Source organism: Triturus cristatus, chromosome 4_2 (genome assembly GCF_964204655.1).
Source record: "Triturus cristatus chromosome 4_2, aTriCri1.1, whole genome shotgun sequence".
NCBI lineage: Eukaryota > Metazoa > Chordata > Amphibia > Caudata > Salamandridae > Triturus > Triturus cristatus.
In genome coordinates this window covers 544177953-544194672 of record NC_140586.1, presented here as the reverse complement: position 1 = coordinate 544194672, position 16720 = coordinate 544177953, and the positions used below count along the sequence as shown (strand labels likewise).

General features: G+C 46.5%; 1 protein-coding gene across 8 annotated transcripts in view; it reads left to right on the top strand.

Annotated features, from left to right (window-relative positions):
- The window catches only part of ZNF644 (zinc finger protein 644), a 580031-nt gene that overhangs the window by 369508 nt on the left and 193803 nt on the right, over positions 1-16720 (top strand). The window lies entirely within an intron of this gene.

Genomic DNA, 16720 nt, shown 5'->3' with positions numbered 1-16720 from the left:
CTAGCTCTCTCCCCAGGATTACCCTCCGGGGATCCCGACGCCAGCCCGTCCAGGTCTTGGCTCCCGTCCCGGCCCTCGCAGGTTCCTCAGGTCCCTTCGGGGCCTTCTGATTTGCAACCGCCCACAACACCTTCAGACATGTTGGACCCCAACGACATTGTCCACCCACGCTCTTCCGACTGGGTCCCGGCTGAGAAAGTCGCGACGTATGTCGCAGAACATATCAGACGCCCGCTCGAAAAGGAGGCGCGCAATTGTCTCCGAGCTGAATGCCCCCACCCTTCTCTGGATGGAAAGGTTGCCCTTACACCGGAGATCGACCCCAGAATGTCAACGTTCCTACTGAAGTTTATTAGAGACCCAAAAAAGGGCATTGACAGGTCTTGGAGGGCGTGCCAAGATAAGCTCTTGGACGTCCTGGGGCCCGCCACTAAAATTCTGGATATGGCGGAGGAAGCCAAGGCTTCGGGGTCTATGATTTCACTCGAGACGTTATCAGGCTGGGCTCAGCGGGTGGTAATATTTTTAGGTAACGCTAACTGCGCTCTCTCCACCGAGCGGCGGAGGTCCCTCCTTATTAAGATCGACCCCAAACTTGGCGACTTGGCGGATTCTGAGGCGGGGGCCATTGCCCAAGGGGGACTCTTTGGAGAACCCTTCATCAAAGAGCTGGGCAAATTTGTGAACACCTTCACGTCATTGGACAGGGCACAATCCACCATTAAGAAAGTGTTCCCTTGGGTTTTTCGAGGGGCCGGTCGAGGCAGGGGCCGCTCGACCGGTCGGCAAAATAATCCAACCAACCAGAGAGGCTCCGGTCAGTACCAAGACCAGTCGAAGTTTGGGAATTTCTACCCCACAAGAGGACGCCGCGGCAAAGGCAGAGGACACAGGGGAGGAACGTCTAACACAAACTCTGGTGAGTGTTCTCCCTTTTTCCCCACAAAACATAGGGGGGCGTCTGGCAAGTTGTTACGGGACATGGTTATCTATCACCCGCGATGCCTGTGTTCTTCAGACAGTCAGGGGGTTCCACATAGAGTATCTTGGGAACCCAGTTCAACGGGTTCCTCCGCGACCCATTCAGTTTTCGGTTCACGATGCACGCCTGGTGGACGAGGAGGTGGCCTCCCTTCTTCGCAAAGGCGCCATCTCCCTGACAACGCTCCACCCGCGGGGTTTTCTCAGCAATCTCTTTTTGTCGACAAGTCCGACGGAGGCAAGCGCCCGGTCATAAATCTCAGCGAGTTCAACAGATGGTTGGTCTATCGCCATTTCAAAATGGAGGGTATTCACCTCCTTCGAGATGTTCTCCGTCCTCACGACTGGATGGTCCGTTTGGATCTGAAGGACGCGTATCTGGTGATCGCAATTTTTCGACCACATCGCTGGTTTCTTCAGTTCGCTTGGCGTCATCGGATATACGAGTTCACGTCTCTCCCTTTCGGGCTCTCTTCCGCACCCTGGTGCTTCACCAAGGTGCTCAAACCGGTGGTGGAGTTCCTGAGGGCTCGTGGGGTCCGGTTGATCGTGTATCTAGACGACCTCCTCTTGATGGCTACTTGTCCCCGTATGTTATCGGATCATCTCCAGATGACAGTGACTCTACTCCAAGATCTCGGTTTTGTGATCAATGGGAAAAAGTCCCTTCTTCAGCCGGCGCAGTCCGTTACCTTTTTGGGGTTCGTCATCGACTCCATTGCCTCCACAAGTCTGCCGGTCAAAAAACTTGCAAAGATTCGCCACGAGTTGCGTCGGGTTCTGGCTCATCAGAGGGTGTCTCTTCGCCAGCTGGCCCGTGTGGTCGGGCTTCTGTCAGCTTCTATCCAGGCGATTTTTCCGGGTCCACTCCACTACAGGGCCCTTCAGCGCCTCAAGGCATACTTTCTTCGGAAGGGGTTTTCGTATTCCCACAAGATCCGCTTATCCGACGAGGCTCGGAGCGAGATCCAATGGTGGCTGACGCACATGGAGGCATGGAACGGAAGAGCGATCTTCGGTTCCGTTCCGGATTTGGTTATCGAGTCGGACGCCAGCATGCTTGGTTGGGGCGCTCGCTGCGGAGATCTTTTCACGGGGGGCTTGTGGTCTCCCGACGAACAGAAGTTGCATATAAATTGTCTCGAGCTTCTGGCCTGCTCGTTTGCCGTAAAGTGTTGGACAAAAGACTCCGTACAGTCATGTGTGCTTTTGAAAATGGACAACGTGTCGGCCGTCCGCTATATCGACCATCTTGGGAGCACCAAGTCGAAAGCTCTCTCAGACCTAGCGGCGAGCTTCTGGCAGTATTGCCTGGACGCTCCGGTGTCAGTCACAGCGGAGTATCTTCCCGGCCGGGACAATGTGGAGGCGGATTTCCAGTCGCGCCACTTCCGGGACTCCAGCCTTTGGAAGTTGGATCATACGGTTTTTGCCTCGCTCAGCGAGCTTTGGGGTCCCTTCACGGTGGATCTGTTTGCGTCCCGCCTGGATCACCCGCTTCCCCATTTTTTCAGCTGGAGGCCCGATCCTCGGGCGGCAGCCACGGATGCGTTTCTCCAAGATTGGAGCAAGGATCGCGGCTATGCGTTTCCTCCTTTTGCGATGATTACCCGGACAACGGCCCAGGTCCGCAGACAGCTAGCAGACCTGGTTCTAATCACCCCTCTGTGGAGGTCTCAAGTGTGGTTTCCGGTTATGCTGGAACTTTCTTGGGATTTTCCAATCCTACTCCCCCGGGTTCCGGATCTTCTCAAGGATCCGTACGGCACTCCTCATCCTCTAGTGTCCACGAACTCACTGTGGCTCATGGCGTGGAGGATTTCCGGGGCAGATGGCAAGCCCCAGGCCTTTCGCGAACAGCTGAAGACCTCATCTCCAAAGCCTGGGCGGATAGCACCGTTAAAAGATACAAATCTGCGTGGAGCAGATGGTCCCGTTGGTGTCTGCGACTGGATCTCGATCCCGTGGTCGCGGATGTGGTCCACGTTGTGACCTTTCTGGCGCATTTGACGTCCAACGGCCTGGCCTATCGCTCTTTTAACACTTTCAGGTCCGCTATCTCTTTGGGTCATGTCCCGGTTGGTGGCTCGGCTGTGGGAGAACATCCTTTGATTTGCAGACTCCTCAGAGCTATTCGACTCTCCTTGCCGCCGGAGCCTCGGTATTCGGCTTTATAGGACGTTAATCAAGTCTTGAATCTTTTTCTGTCATGGCAACCTAATAGGTTTCTATCCCGTAAGGAGCTGTCAGCAAAACTTGCAATGCTACTATGCCTGGTATCTTGCCGTCGAGTGTCGAATGTGTGCGCTCTAGATATCTTGGGCCGGATGTTCACTCCGGATGGAATGACATTTACCCTTTCACGTCGTACAAAGTGCCACACAAGAGTCATCTTGTACCCGGAATTCTCGGATTCTCCGAAACTTTGTGTTGTCCGTTGTCTCAAGGCATACGAGGAAATGACGGACGACTACCGTCCCCCGGGAGAGCGTCAGCTTCTCATTGCGCTCCGGAGGCCCTTTAAGGTGGTTTCCTCACCCACCATCGCGAGATGGGTTCGTTGGGTGATGCAAGAGGCAGGCATTAGCCTCAGACTCTTTGGGGCGCACTCTACAAGAGGGGCCATGGCTTCTAAGGCGTTTGGCCTGGGTGCCCGCTTGGAGGATATCCTCAATACGGCGGACTAGTCCTCAGATTCCACCTTCAAGCGGTTTTACTTCAAGCCAATTCTAAATATGGCTCATCTGGTTGTGGGCAAGCTTTAAACAAGCATAATCCTCACCTCCAGTCCTGACATAGAATGAAAAATGTCCTAGCTATCGTAACGGAAAGTTTCAATTCTATTAAGGACTCGGAGGCGAGGATTATCCCACCCTATGCTCTCAGAGGACATCCCTCCCCGTACTGAAGTAAGTATAGTTTCCTTTGGAACTTGTGTTGGAAAATGTTGTGCTTGATTCTTCCAATATATTGTTAAAATGGTTTACCTATTCCTTTTCTTTTCCCTCGCTACTTGATACCTAGGGTGGTTGTTTCCCCCCTGGTAATGCTGCCTTGTTTGTTGCAGGTTCGGATACCCACAAACAGGACTCCTGAAGTTCAGGGCTTGGCTGTCTTCTCGCTCCGAAAGAGAAGATCAGGACACTAACAAAGGACTATATGGTGCTGGAGAGGCCCTGATTGGACGTTGTTTCTTTTCGTTGATTGGTTGTTAATACAATGTAAATGACTACTTTTTTCCCTATGGTTCATGGGAAACGTAGTCTTTATTTACTTCTTTCTGTGCTGCTGTATAAATAAAGTGAAGAAAGAAGGCATTATCCTCGCCTCCAAGTCCTTAATAGAATTGAAACTTTCCGTTACGATAGCTAGGAAATTTTTCATTGATAGGATGAAAAAAGTTTTTGCAAGGGCTGCACAGAGGAGTGCATGATAATGGAGGGATATAACCATATAGGATGCCATTTTCTAAATTCATTAGGGCTCAATCCACAGTACCCAAAGACTGCTTGTTTTTTGGCGCTGTCGTAAGAGTCTCCGTTTTGGATACTTGTGATATAGGTACTGAGTCCCATCTTTGTTTGGCATTGCTGCTTTGACTCCCAGGTTCATCATGAAGGAAATTTTGTTATGTGCATTATACTTGATTTTTTGGTGTAAACCACTCCTCCGATATGTCCACCCTTTTCTGAGACTGCTTTGGTAGGAATTCATAAGGTGAGGTATCTGTGCGAAGAATTATCGATTAGAAGAAAAGTTACTTCCCTTTGCTAAAGACTTCCTTGATGGATAACTCATCTTCCAGCTGGTTCCTCCTTACCAGCCTCCTCTTCGATTTAGGGAATGAGTTTATGGTTTTCCTTAAAATTATTCCAACTTAGATTTCTTATGTGCTACCCTGCCATCATTTTCATTACATCAGTTTCATTCCCCTTGCCTCAGAGGCCGTGGGACAAAAAAATGTACTCTGACGTCCGCGATAAGGGTGCCACCTTGTATGCCTGTGTATTAACATGTCCGGGAGAGGAGAGGACCGGACCTATGGCTTGCGCTGCTTAGAATCAGACATTGGGGACCCATTGCAGAAAATCCTGAATCACTCTGGCTCCAGGATATTCGTAAGGTGAGGAATCTGCGGGAAGATAGATTTTACAATGAAAGATCATAATTAATGGTAAGTAGCTTGTTCTGCAAGGCACTCTGTATCATCCATCTGACTTTTGACGGCACAGGACTCTTAAGTCCTGCCTAAAAAAATATAGCATTTAAGGAGGAATCTCCCATTCAGACTTGTCCATTCAATCATTTTCTATTGCAAAAGAAAGGGTATTCTCTCTACAGACAACGCTCTGGGTCCCTCCTGGCGTGGACAAGAAGAATCAGTAAACAGCTAAAATTCCGAAAATCAGTAAAGATCTGACTCTTTTCATGAAACATAGTGCATCAATTGCAGGTTACAGTATTGAATGGTGTGTTCATCAAATTGAAGGCCTGCCACTTGCTGTATTTCGCATTCACAAGCACTGCCCAGCATGATTGGATCACACCGCACCACAAAACATTCTGTTTTGAGGCTAAACCTCATATGCACACACTGCTAACCATGCATTACTTACAGAGTAGCTACTGATTTGTACTCGTTTTGTGGCTTCTTTAGGGGTAGACGAGCACTAACATAACAAATGTATTTGTAAAGTGCATGTTCATCCAGAAGGGCATCTTGGCGCTGAATAACAGATGTGTATTGTTCCCTACTCAATGGTTCTCATTTTATCGACCTCAGAAGGATGAGTGGACCCGCTGGAATTTGAACCCTTGACCTTGTGGTCAAACACAGGCCCCTACAAAGGGCGCATTAGTCCACTAAGCCACCAGACCTTGCACTAAGATCTACTTAACAGTATACTTTGTAACAGCTTTTGTTTAAAAAAAAAAAATAACCAAGTTACCCGTTTGCTTTCCTTAATCATGAAAGTAAAAAATTAAATAATATTTTCGTTGTTTCCCAGAAATCTGTGTTTCTAGGTCGAGCCCTGAGCCAGCGTGCAAGCGGTTGATCTGGGGTAGTTCAGTACGGGAGAGAAGCCCCGCCCACTACACCACCCATATATTTCATTGGCTTGGGTATTTGTCCTTCTAAATGCTATCTTCTGATTGATTTTGAGGTTTGTTAGTTCCCCCCTTAGTACGTCCATGTCATCATTTGATTCCTCCCATGGCTACTGGCCCCTTTACTTGGTTGTTTCATCCGACCGGTTCTATATTCTTTATTGAGCTTCTGCGAACTCAAGCACAACGTGCTTCATTCATCGGCCACACACACTTTCACTTTCGAGGCAGCGGGACAATGGCGGTCGTTTCCTTTCCGACCTCGCCACCGCTGGTTTTTCTTATTATTAAAGATGACGTGAGTAAGAGAGTTTCATTCCTGGCCTTGGGTTGGAATCTTGCCGAAATCGGTTTAATCTGTTGATTGATTCCAGAGTCCTTTCCGCTCCTTATTGCCTGAATGTAATGCATCTTGCAGAGCGGGGGATTAATTTGGAGTAAATTGCTTGCATTGCGATGCTTTCACTTCATAGCCCACAATTAGGTTGCGCCAGGAGGGGGGGGCAGATTATGGGGGGGGGGGGTTATAGGCAGGAGAGGGGCCCCGGTGTCCCGGACCCATCATTACCTCAGCCTACCCAGGGCCCTGTGAACATCACGTCAGAGGCTCAGGATCAAGTCACAGGGATCCGTGTGCCTTGCACCAAGGAACCTCCTCCGATGCCTTTCTGGAGGCTTTAGGATTATACCGCATAATTCCTCGTTCACCATACACTGTGCTGATTGCAGAGCAGGACGGCATTCCCTCCAATGGTGTAAATGTGCGGAGTGCAGCAAGTAAATAATACAATATGCACAACCGACACCAACTCGAATTTGTTTTGCGGGTTTAAGTGGCAACTACTGTTGAGAAAGTGACAACGTGTCAAAAATCTTGTGAATATTTGTCCTCGAACGCGCATATCAACTGACCTTATTTAAAAGGAAGTGTACCTAGCCTGTAAAATGTTTTTCAACTTTTTGCACTATCCCTAATAAAACAGGGCGGTGGCTGAGTAAATTATAAACACCCCCATCAGTAAATTAATGGACCCACATGTGCTTGTGCAGTGTTCCTCGTCACGCGTGCTCTAGACGAGCATGTGTGCACGTGGCTCATTGTGTGCTGCCAGCCATATGCTCTGTTGTTCCTGCGCTTGTCGGGACAAAGGCTTGTGTTTCTCCCCTTGTTTAATTGGGTTTCCCGTAATATCACCTGAACCTTCGTGCCTTTCAAGAACTCCTGCACCATTTGCTGCTTTTTCGAGGCCCTTAACCCATTGAACATCCATGTAATCCACTTTCTTAAGACATCTATTTATTTTTTATTTATTTATTTGTGTTTTATAGAGGCATCACATCATTATCTATATACTTAATCTGGTTTCAAGTGCAGTCCTTCTATCACGGCTATGTTCTAAGGCGGCGCAGCTAATTTTGAGGATTTGTTTTTTACCATAATGCTCCCCACCCACATGCAGCCTCCCCCTGTGAAACCTCCCAGCTAATCTTGGCACGTCTTTCCGCCTTTTTAGGCTCCCCCCACAAGGAGAGAAAAATATGTGCCTGCTAAACAAAGTAATCCACCACCCTCCCTAAATGAATAACAAAATAGAAAAAGTAAAGACCCAAATAAGCACCCTTTCACAAGCTAGATATTCCGACATAACACCCATGTCTTTCCCCCTACTTTTCTTTGTCTAGCATATTAGGTTTTGGAGGTTCCTACCTGCTTAACATTCTTGATCAGTTCATCAGCCTCATCCCCTCCACTGAGGTTATGCATCTCATTCCGCCACATGGCTCTCGGCTTGGCCGGGAATTTAAACTGGACCCAAACTCCTAGACCCTTTAGCTCCTCCATTTACCTACCCAGCTCATGCTGGGCATGTAAATGGAGGAGGATGGGCAGTAATCGTTCCAACATTAGACCTAATCTGATGCATGAAGTTTCGCATAACCGCGAATTTGCCTTTTGGTCGCATGAAAGGATCTGCTGCTTTAATGCATAGATCTGGAAATTCACTAAGATCTTTCTAGGTGTTTTTCGATTGGGATTCTGCCTAAATTGTATCCCTATTTATCCTCTGGATATCACAGTCACCAGATTAGGGTCTGACCTATTAATGAAAAAACCCACCTTCAGGATTTTTATGAAAAAAAGTTTTTAAATCGGGCCCTTTCACCCCCTTTTGGACATTCAGGATTCGTCAGTTGTTCTTTCTATAGTGTAATTCTAACCTCTCGCCATCCTCTCTCAGCTGCTTGTTTTGCTCTTGTAAGGCTTTGACCTCCTGTGCATTCTCGTAGACCTCCAAGCACACTTGGGCCATTCTCACTTCTAAAGCATCAGTAGGCTGAGTCAGTTTGTACAGTTTATCTCCCAGTGCGTGACAGGCACCTTTTATCTTTGTGGTTCCGTTCCAAGATCTCAGATCTTTGCATGATGTCTCTCTTAAGTGAAACAAGAAAATCTGCTACAGAGAAGCTATCAGTACTCTGAGACCTTGTACCCTGAATCGTTCCAGAGGTACACCCGTGGAATACTGTCTGGTGGGGTCCACATAAGACTGCTTATTACATCCCGCTCCATGTGAAGGTGCAAGATTCGACAGCATTTGGTACCTGTTTATTAATTCCACTGGTGCGGCAAAGGAAGGCCGAGGGGGTGAGCCCACTACCTCCTCGGCGACTCCGCCTCTCTCCCAGTTGATGCCCCTGATGGATCACATGCTCATCTGGCTCACTCTCTGGGAGGTGGTCCCCGGCCCCCTTACTTTGCTTCTTCATGATCTTAAACAAGCATTTGCAATGCAATAGGTCTCGCATTTGCGCGAGTTTAGGCTATTGACATTGTAAATGACAATACCTTTTATTTAGGTTTTAAAAACGAAAACCTAAATAAAGGGCATTGTCATTTACAATGCCAATAGCTTAAACTTGTGTAAATGCGAGACCTGTTGAATTGCAAAAAGGCTTGTTACAAACTGGGTCTCTAAGGTTTCTTTGAATTTGTGTTTCAAGATTTATGCCATAGTCTTGCTTTACTACCCATCTTCTGTAAAGTAACAATCCATTGCTTCAAGTCTTTTCCTTGTTTTTTGTTTTGTTTCCAATGATTCTCGGATTATTGATTTGTGCCCTGGTGTTAAGGCATTAGCAACCTTGTATTTTCTTTTCAAGCTGGTTGATTTAATCTAGAAGTGTTTCTCTCATAAATGCACAGTTATACAACTTATTTATATGCCTCGTGCAATACTTTAAGTTTGTGAATTGCTGCACGAGTTTGCCAATTATTCTGATGTTTTATAATTCTTCCTGATGCACTTTAAGTTTAGCTTGACTGCGCGCTTGGCTACTATGCTTATTGCTGCCAATTCTTTAACATATTCATAGTGTTTTTTTAGGTCGAGCCTAGCGGCAGCGTGCATGTGCTGCTCGCTCTGCAAGGCATGCTGTAATAGAGAATGCTGTGGAAGCCTCGCCCATTCCCCTCCCATATTTGTCATTGGCTTGTGTCATTGTCCTTTGTAAATCCTGGCTTCCGATTCATTATGAGGCTTGAAAGTCCCTCCTTGGTACCGGCTTGTCTCCATTTGTGACCATCCATAACGACTGGACCTTTTACTTCCGTTGTTACACGGACTGCGTTATATATGGGTGAGAGCACATTTTACTTTATTGACTGAGAAAGAACAATGGATGCTGATTTTTTGTACCCACTGCTTTTCATATAGAGTCCAAAGCACTATGGAAGAGCTCTTTTAAAAAAAAAATAACGCTTTAGAAGAACACGGCGCCCGCTTCAGGGACACAGCGCGTACTTCCACCATTTTTTTTTTTTTTTTTTTTTAATTCGCATGCTGAGCACGTTGCACCACACAGCCCTTCAGCTCCGGGTTCGGAGGCTGTGCAAATGAGGGGTAAAGTTTCTTTATGTAGCACCAAGTCTGCTGTGATTGTGGCAGATGATGTAATCAAGGCGTTCCGCTGCCACACAGCACACACTTTGACCGGGTCCTAGTGTTTATTTTTGTGTGAACTCTGGTGGGGCCGCTCCCACCCTCCTTGGCCCATGCTTTGCTTGCCAATATGAGTCAACAGTTCACGAGGAGGCAAACTGAAAGTGTTTTGATATCTGCAATAGTTCAGAGCAGTTGAACTGCATTCCGAAGACAGCGCTTTGAAAACGTGCGTTTGTGTGTTGCCCCGTTTTGGGGATTGGTGTCTGCGCTGTTTGTGTAGGTATATTGTTTCCATTTTGGTGTAGTGTGCGGTATATGTCTGGTGTGAATTTCATGTAGATGCAAGTTGACTTGAGTGTGGATAATGTGTGTTATTATGACTGTATATACTTTTGGGGTGGTGCCGCTCGTATTTGGGTGTGTGTATGGAGTTTGTGTGCAAATAAGACCCTGGGAGTTGTTTTTTCCACATCGGACTAAGCGTTGTGCTACGGACCATGGCATGTGTGTTCATGTCTGCTCTGTGCATTTTGTGCATACAAGTGTTACTCCTGTGACAGTAAGAGCTATGCTTATATATCTATTGTTAATAGATAGCGAGTTGTCCGCTAGATTTAGCATACATACTTGTGTATCACAGCACCCTACACATGTGTATTTATTTGTTTATTATGCTACAGATATGCGAATGTATAATTGCGTGCCTGTTTACCTTTTGTATGTATGCCAATGTGCAGGCATGCGTGTGTGCGTGTGTGATATATGATAGCATATGCGATGCTTGGGTGTTATGCGGCACTGGCAGTACAGTGGCGCGGGCGTAGGCACGTCGGCGTGAAATACGGCATTTGGTTAGTTAACGGTGCATGATTGTAGGCGACGAGATCCTGACTTAACGACTCTCTATCTGGTGCTCTCCGCTTCCCCTGAAAATCACACACATAGATGTTATGTATTATTAACAATAATGATTATTATTATTCAGATAATATTTTGCATTAATATAATAATTATGATGATTATTATTGCAGTCTGTTATTTTTGATAGAATTACTATCACTGTAATTATTACTATTACTATAATTATAGTAATAATAGCACTATTACAGCTATACAACCGCAGCCTTTTTTTATCACTGATAAATTACTGCCATCGTTACTATTTTTGGTACTATTTAGTCCAGTTACCCTTGTTATTTTCTGTTCTGTACTATAAATAATAGTATTTTTATTTTACATATCATAAATACATAATTACAGAGCTCCACTGTCCCCATCAATCATGTCGTTATATGTGATATAGAGCGCTATGCCGCTCTAACTTTAAAAGCGGCAGCCCCCTACCCCCACACCACTCACGGCACTATGGGGAAGCTTTTTTTTTTTTTTTTTAGGTCGGGCGTGAGCCAGCGCACAAGTGCTGCTCTGCGAAGATCTGTGGTAGTTCAATATGGAGAGAAGCTTCGTCAACTCCCCCACCCTTATTTTTCATTGGTTTGTGTGTTTGTCCTTTGTAAATGCTGGCTTCTGATTAATTATGAGGCTTTTTAGTCCCTCCTTAGTACTGCCATGTCATTTGTATCCTCCCATGACTATTGGCCCCTTTACTTGGTTCTTACACGGGGCGTGTACTATTTCCTTTATTGAGTTTCTCCATTAGGCGGACGATGTGCACACTTAGGGTCACGCAGCTTTGTCCGTGCCTTCTCCTCTCCTCCCCCACCCTCCCGTTGTCCGTGCCTTCTCCCCCCACCCCCCGCCCTCCCTATCGATGTCCGTGCTTTCTCCCCCACCCCCCGCCCTTCCTCCCATTGTCCGTGATGTCAAGTTGCCATCCATTTGCAATGCAATAGGTCTCACTTAAATGTGAAACCTATTGCATTGCAAATGCTATTTTTTTTTAATTATTACATTTTAGAAGAAGGCAGCTTCCGCTTCAAGGACACAGCATGTTCTTTCACCATTTATTTTGTTTAAAAAAATAGCATGCTGAGCGCGGTGCTAGCTTTAGGGACATAGTGCTCAGTTTCATTTAAAAAAAGATATATATATATGTTGAGCGCGGTGCCCGCTTCGGAAACACCACGCCCTGTTTCTTTCTTTTTTTACTTTATTGGTGAGCGCGGCGCCCGTTTCACGGACACCGTACTCTAAAATACAATAGGTCTTGCTTTTGCTAAAGTTTGATCAATTGGTATTGTAAATGACAATGCCTTTTAATATTATAAAAGCCATTGCCATTTACAATGCCAATAGCTAAAAATCTTGCTATGGCGAGACCTATTGCATTGTAAATGCTTGTTACTCCTCTTAGAGAAGGATGACCTTCTCATTGCAAGCTGTTGGTTGTTTGGTGTACGATTGTGCCTTCTATGCCGTGCTTTCATTGCAGTGGATTCAGAATTATTGTTAGAAAAGACACTGAGGGCCCGATTTAGATTTCGAGGGATGGGTTACCCTGTCACCCTGTCACCGAAGTATAAATCCGATGGGATCTATATTTCAGCAGATGGGATATCAGTCACCGTTGTGACAGAGTGACCCGTCCGCCAAAATCTAAATCGGGCCTGAATCATCACACATTGAAATCTGTATTTTATAGATGCATGTTATACAGAAAGCAATCGGTTTTGTTTTTCTTTTCACTGCGTCATCCTGTATGTTTTAGTCGAAACTCAAAATGCAAGCTAGTCATTGCTTGTATGTCATATTGAAGTGTCATTGTCGCCTGATTAATAGTTTTTCTGTACTGGTTTTGCAATTGTATTTATTTCTCTAATCCCCTTTCTTTTTTCTCTCGATCAGTGTTTCCGTATCTGACTTGCAGGTTGAATCTTCTGACTCATCTTGCTATTCTGTTATTTTTTTTTATTTTTTATAAAGCCCACTCAATGTTTTTTAGGTTGAACCTAGACCGCGCTTGCGCTGTCTGAAAGAACTGTTGGCTCAGGACGTCCAACTTTTCATCGGATGTACCGTCCAATCTAATGGATCTCCCCTTTGATGGAGTACGCCTGGTTGGTGACAAGGCAGATTCCACACAGGAGCGCTTCAAGTCTTGTGAGGCTAAAGTCCTATCCTTAGGCCTTCAGCTTCCGCCTCTAAAAATAGATTATCAAACTTTTTGTCGCTTTTGCGGCAGTGGGAGAGGTTCTGCCTTTCATTCCAGACAGTAGCAACTGGGCTGTAGCTTCAGCCTAACCAATTTCTCAGACAATACAGAGGGCGACGTTGAGCAGGGTGACAAGTAAAGAGGTGCATATCCACCTTACAACTCTCATCTTCTGCCAGCTCCCCAGCACCACCAGGTAAGCAGGCAGTATCCCCTCTTGCAACCCCACGCAGCACGTGGGTGTGTGTGGGGGGTGGTCCCTCTTTTCAAATCGTATACCAGGGCTGCATCCTTCCTTTTCTTTGGATTGGAGACTGGATGGTGTCACTCTGCCTTGAGAATGCATATTTCCACGTTGCGATCTTACGGTCACACTAGGAGTACTTGCTATTTGTGGTGGGTTCTACTCGCTACCAATTTGTGGTACAGCCATATGGTTTGTCATCGGCACCTTGTGTCTTATCGAAAGGTGATGGTGGTAGGATATCCGTGTTCCCATAACTGCTTTCCAGACATGCGGGTTGCCACTTGCAGTCGACGACATCACTGCTGCGACCTGGGCTTTTTGATCAATGAGTCCAAATGTCACCTGTGCCCCTCCTAGCGACTCCAGTTCATAGAATCACCTCCTTCTCCATGCCCCGTCACAAATACAGGATATTCAGGAGATAGTTCCATCTCTCCAGCAAGGCACAAGAGTCCTAGTCTTGAGATTCCTAGGTCTTCTGGCTCCCTGCATCTTCCTAGTCACAAACGCACATTGGCACATGAGGACCTTGCAGTGGTGATTCTAGAGGCAGGGATTCTTTTCAGAGGGAGACCTGTTAGACTCCATTGTGTTCTCCCCCAGCGCTTTAGCGTAAGTGGCTTGGTGGGGGAACAAGGTGAACCTGACTCGTGGCATGGCCTTCACTCCCCCACCGACTGCGACTATGATAGTGATGAATGCCTCCACCCTAGGGTGGGAAGCTCATCTGGAGGATCTAGAATCCGCGGGCGATTCAGCTGGCACTCAAGGCCATTGTGGGTTGATCCGTCCAAATCTTGACAGACGACACAATACCTCCTCTTCCTAGAAGTGTTGAGCTGTGGTCTAGGGCACGCGGCCAAGAGAACTGGCTCATACGCAATCACCTAGCGTAGTCTCTGAATGTGAGAACCGATAGATGGAGCCGGCATTATCTTGCCCATCATGAGTTGCTTCTTATACTGGAGGTAGTCCAGGACATCTCCGTGAACTGGAGCATTCCTCAGGGGGACTATTCACCCCCTCGGAAGAAGCTCATTGCCGGCTTTTCTGCCCCCTCTAGTATCCTTTGAGGGAAGCCTGGGGGGGGGGGGGGGACACGTTTCAGTTGAGGTGTAACTTTCTGCTGCATTACGTGTTCTTCCTCCCCTTTCCCTTGATTCTTTCAGTTCTCAGCAAGATTTGCCAAGACTGGACCCATGTCATCTCATCACCCCGAATTGGCTGAGAAGGGTGCCGTATGTGGACCTTCTGTGCTTCTCCACTTGTTCCCCACTCCACCTTCAGTTCGGGATAGATCTTCTCTGTCAATCTGTGGGGCTGGCTCTGCACTCCAATCAATGAAACCACCACAAAAATGCTTGGAAATTTGAGCTGAGACAACTAATCTTTTATCAGCTGCCTCTGGAGGTGGTTGATGTCCTCTTATCTGCGCATCACCCATCTACTAAATCTGCTTATTCCAGCAGATGGGTCACCTTGTTGAAAGGAGTGCGAATGATGGTGTGGCTCCCTTGCAGGAAATGGCATATCCTTCTCTATCTCAAGTGCTGCAAATGGGTCTTTCCCTTGCATTGGCACTGTAAAGGACCATTTGTCCTCTTTCATCGGTCTGCCAGATCATCTGCCCCTTTTTAAGGACCAAGCTTTTTCCACCCTCCCCCTTGTGGTTCCTCAATGGGACTTAAATTTGGTTCTTACCTTTTTGAAGGGCACTCTGTTTCAGCCCCTTCACATTTGTACCCTTTGTATGTTGACCCTGAAAACCTGTTTTTTTAGTTTGTTATGCCCACGTGAAGTGTCAGTGAGTTGCAAGCCCTTAGTTGTCGCCCTCCTTTCAGTGCCGTCTTTCTACACAGATTGGAGTTGCAACCAGGATTGCTCTCCTGTCTAAGGTGGCACTCCTTTACATCTTGCCGAATCAATCACCCTTCTGACCTTCTACCCCTCTCTTCATCCTTCAAAGAGAAAGAACAGTTGCATGAGTTAGATCTACCTGGGCCGTACCAAGGATTTCTGGTCGGATTACTTTGTCGGCTACTGTGGTTCCAAAAAAGGTAAGGTAAGGTAGCCAAAAAAGAGCCTCCTGAAGTGATCCGAGCCCATTCCACCAGTCAGCCACTTCTGCACTTGCTCAAATTATCCTGATTGCTTAGATCTGTAAGGTGTCGTCTTGGGCTTCCTTGCCATTTTTGTGAAGCATTACTGTCCGGTTGTGGAGGTGCACAGGGATGGACACTTTGCCAGGTTTGTTTTGCAAAATTTCCTGGTCTAATCATCCATCACCTCTCCTCCTGGGCAGGGTAGTGCTGTGAAATCTGTTCTACAAGTGAGGAATGTGCAGGTAGAAGTATCCAGCTGAAGAAAAGGCTATACATCTGCAGAACCCTGACCGACCCGCTCGATAGATAGATGACTTATAGGGAAAGTTAATAAGATCCCATCGTACATTATTTTGGTACTGCAATCTTTCTTCCTTTTCAATCTGCCCTCTCACCTCGAAGCAGGGAAAGCATGTAGGGAAACTGGCGCTGATACACCGGGGTGGGCAATTTATGGCCTTGTGGCGCTGCCTGATGTCACTTCTGATGCCGACAGTCCACCTCCCCTACCAGCGAACCCTTGTTTGAAGATTCTGGATCCAATCTGACGCCGGAAGTTTTTGTACAGGTGAGGAATATGCATGTAGATAGAGTAACCACCAGGAAGGTCGTTACCACAGGTAAGTAACTTTCTAATTTTGGACATTTAATCATCTAATTACCACTTGGGTGTCACTGCTTCATCCCCCTAATCCTCCAGCGTTACATTGAGAATTGAGGTTAACAACGTCTATGCAGACAAATTGCCAACATGAGATTATTTAACTTTAAAAACTCCACTACTCCCCCTCACATTATGCCCATCACACAAGCAAAGTTCACTTATTCAAGCCCTTTAATTAATCTGCCTTACCAACATAAAGAACTCTAACAATCACTTACATTTGGGATGACATTGTGCACTCATCCTTAAGTGAAACTCTCTCTTCCGCCAGTAGCTGTCTCCTACAGCACCATCCCTCAAAGCTCCAGCACGGTTTAACACTCTACTTTTTTAATTGTAAAAAAGCACTTACACCCTGTGGAGCTTTGTAGTAGCTGTTGTGACGTGTCAATCTGAGAAAACATAGTCCTCTGTTTTGGTTCTTGATTTATGAGCAATGTTGGGCGTAGGGAACCTTCCCTTTTTGTGTCATAGCTATTTGGGTATTTTCCTAGGTCCTAATGCTCGAAGAAAGTATTCTTAAGTTTCTGGAGTGCAGTTCTACTCCTACAATTACAGCTA